Source organism: Rhipicephalus microplus, chromosome 7 (assembly GCF_043290135.1).
Source record: "Rhipicephalus microplus isolate Deutch F79 chromosome 7, USDA_Rmic, whole genome shotgun sequence".
NCBI lineage: Eukaryota > Metazoa > Arthropoda > Arachnida > Ixodida > Ixodidae > Rhipicephalus > Rhipicephalus microplus.
This window is the reverse complement of record NC_134706.1, coordinates 136,328,916-136,332,811: the sequence shown is the minus strand read 5'-3', so window position 1 is coordinate 136,332,811 and position 3,896 is coordinate 136,328,916. Positions and strand designations below refer to the sequence as shown.

General features: G+C 41.0%; 1 non-coding gene across 1 annotated transcript; it reads left to right on the top strand.

The window, feature by feature from the left end:
* Positions 1-3,322: 3,322 nt before the first annotated feature.
* Positions 3,323-3,425, top strand: LOC119180489 (U6 spliceosomal RNA). Its single transcript, XR_012885185.1, has one exon. It is a non-coding gene; the product is annotated as a U6 spliceosomal RNA (small nuclear RNA).
* The last annotated feature ends 471 nt before the right edge of the window (positions 3,426-3,896 follow it).

Here is a 3,896-nt window from a genome sequence, read left to right as displayed (position 1 = left end):
TGGCATGTGCTTAGGTGTGCCATCGTCTGGGTGCTGTTGTGACCTTCAATAGGTCCACACTCTCAGGGACATGTGGCCACTCTCACTGTGAGAAATGTTTGAGCACACGTGATGATCTTCCACTCGGTTGCAATGACGTGAACTTGCAGCGAAGTCAAGGTGGCAATAAAAGGTGCTACTCTTTAGTGCAGCGAAGCGATAACATTTGAAAGTGGCAGGAACAACACAATTCGAAAAAGGATCAATTGAAATAAGAAAAAAAATAGAATATGTTTAATCATGAACCAATATAGCTGTCTTGAAGTGACAATGCTTGTCAAGTAGTTGCAGCAAAGTTTAGATGCACAAATGAAAATAAAAGGAATACGAAGACACTGCTAGCTACTCGCACTGCTAGCTACTCGCAAAGCCTCTGTAGATTATATGGCTGCTGTTATCTGCAGTTAAAAACTGCTTCTTGAAGATTGGAAAAGTGAAAAAACATTTAAACTATAGTGCAGCACTTATCATGAAAGTAGTTGATTCTTTTACGGTGAAGCTTCATTAGGAAGCTGTGTTCTTTTTTTCAGTTCTGTTTGAAGTTAGCAGGGTGAGAGCTTCTTATTATCTTTAATGTCACTTCCACCTTAAAAGGGACAAAGTAAATACTTATTGGAATGGAATGAAATAAAAAAACTTTATTTCAGTCCTGCAGGACGCGCTTAGCGCGTAGCGGGCGTCTCCCACGTAGGGACCGACAGGTAGTACCTGGCGGCCGCTTCGTGGGCCTGCTGGACGGCCCATTGATGGTCGGCGAGAAGTGAGCTCCTGAGGGACCTCTCCCACTTGCTTGAGGTAGAGAAGGGAGGAGTTGTTCTTTACTCACAGAGCATGATACTTATTGCAATTAGTAGAATAGAATCGATTCAATTTTTCCCTTGGAAACTAAGTTGATACCCTGATATGAATAAAATAGAATTAATTCTTTTTTTTCAGTTGGAACAAATGTCACAATTCATTTCAGCAGAAGCTTTTACATTCACAAAAGGGCTGCCTTTTTTGCACACACTCAAGTCTATGTGCTTTGGTCATCACTAGCTTCTAAATGTAAAATGGTTTACATGATGGGTTGCAATAGTGCCAACTTTTGCATACTAAATTGAAAAGCTCTTATTCTTTTCGGAGAGAACTCAAATATTACAGGGCAAGTAATTGGCTCAGGTTGATTAGTGTCGAGATATTTTGAAGCCCATTATGCTTACTTTCATAATTGTTGCATATATTTGATTTAACACACTTATTCTAAACATATTGTTTTTATTCAAGTTCTGCTGGTCTTATACCTGGGATATAATTATTGTTTGCAATGCAGCAGAAGGCACAAAAATAACTTTCAAAAGCGTGGTTCTTATACATTCTCATGAACTAAATCCAAATACAATACAGTGAATCCCAGGATTTGTGGAGATCGATTTCATGTGAAATAGTCAATCACAAGCTGCCTTGGCTGCATTTTATTTTACTCCTACAGTCAATCGTTACTAAGTTGATAGATATATTCGTGTAACCTTAGTAGCTCTCAGCATATCAAGGGCTTACCAGGCATGACGATCACACTGATGCCTAAGGATAGCTGATGGTGCAATATTATGCCTGCACTCACATCTGTTCATTTAAGAGCACAGACTTCACGTTTATGAAAATCAGGTACATGCCACCGTGCGATGATGTGCATATCGTAATTTCGGCCAGGTAGAACAGCGCTTCAATGTAGCTTGTTGAGTCATATCTAATACACATTTATTGATTATTACATAGTTTAAAACGAGGCTAGCCAACATTGCAAACACTCCACATTGCTCTTATACAAAGCCTTATTAGTTTTATTCTGGAGCATTCACAACCGCTAGTGTGGCTATGTACACCACCTCGAATTCCAATGTTCAAATACAGCCACAACTATAATATTTACTGTATTTTTTCATTGAAATTTTTCCCTCGTTGTGAAGCTGCTGCTATTGCTAACAGATGGTCTGTTGTACTGCCTTCTTAATGCTTACTCAGAGATTTCCAAAGTGGATTTTTGCTATTTCTGAGTTAAAATAGGCAGTGAATCGCATGTACCTTATATCCACATCCGACAGCCGGTAGTGTGCAGGTGTGCATTCACGTCACTGATGAAAAAGGTTTGACATCGTGTTGGGGAAGCATGTCACATTATTTCATGAGGCCATAACACAGCCATTACAATGTCACACTCACTATTCATTTTCTTCGAGGTGCTGCTTCTATTGTTCTTGGGTCAGTTGTCGCCTCTCATGACAGTGCCACTCTTTATGCCACAAGCATCATGGTATGCCGATGTCGCAGAAATTTGTGTCAACGCATCACCAGCAAAATATCCAAATGCCATCATTTTTGCTGCATCCCCCACTGCCAATTATAGATGGTTCAGCGTTCTCAGTCCAACAGGCATGGAACAGTGACAGGTGATCAAGCAGCTCATAAACACACCCATATCTTCGTTGCATGAGGCTACAGTACTACAGTCAAGATTTCATACTCATTGTTAATGTTGTTCCACATTACTGAGTGTGAAACAAACCTGTACAATGTAGATGATGTTGAGTTAATTGTCGTTATACAGTTTGGAATCTGCTTTCCACATCGTACAATCAAAACATAGCCTTTGAAAAGTGACCTTTGAGACACGCAGTTGTAATTTCTGTGTTAAATTTGACACTGGCTACGTCCAGCCATAGTGCTGGAAACCCAGCAAGAGTATTGTAACGACGCTAATCTTGTTACTCTGTTTGACAGCATACCAAGTTAGTCAGCTGGAGCACAAAAAGCCGAAACAGTACCCATTAGGGCATCCAAATTTTCGTTCATTTTTTTACATTCCTTCAATGGGATGAGTGGCAGAGTTTGTATAAAAGGTCAGCAACTATACCTTCGATTTTGAGAGAGCAGGTTTAGGCTACTTTTCAACTAGTAAGATCAGACCCATTAATGCCACCTTGTATAATAATTACGAAGTTTAGTCTGTGATGGGTAGCAGCTTTCTTGTTGCAAGGCAAGGCCTCTAGCTGGAAGATCGTAACATAATTTTCAATTATCAGAGCAGCTTTCATAAGTTTTATCATGTGACATTGCACTTGCTGGCCTTTTTGTCTGAATACATTTGTTACTTGACATGAGCTCTCAGATTGATGCATTTTTCCCATATTTTTCTAAAGCTCTTGATAGGGTTGCTCACTACATAATTTACCAATACAGCAAAACATTCCTCTTGATGCGCTCACTTGGATAAAAGACTTTCTTTTGCACTTTTGTAGTATATGTATTTCCAAAGTACATACATTAAAATTGGATCGATAGAGAGAAGATTAGCATGGCCCCTGCGCAAGGATGACACGCAAGATCGTTAAGCGTTCCCCATTTTCGTGGGTCGAGAGTTGGTTTTTCCAGCTCCCTTGAGGTCATGCCACCGACCTTGTTGCCATTCCCGCCTCCTCATGGTGCCCCACGACAATGTAGAGAGCTTTGATCTCACGGCTAAAGGGAATGAAGAGTTCCTGGGTGAGAAGTCCTCATGCCAGAGCGCAGGATCTTACGGCGGAGGCAAAAGGCCTATTTAGTAATATAGGCCTCTCCTATATTACTAAATTGGCTTGGCACGAAAACAAAAACAGAAAATAAGAAAAACGTGCACGAGAAGATGCCCGTCTTAAGCGGGAATGCTCAAGCCTGTGTTGGTGGTGGTCCTGGCCCCCCTGGTGATGGAGGGAGCAATGCTGACCCCCCAGGAGAAACGTGTTTAATTTGTGGTAGAAGTCTTACCTCTAAAAGGGGATTGGGTGTTCATGTGGAGAGCGCCGACAACACTCCTGAAGATTTACGACAAGATGCCAAAG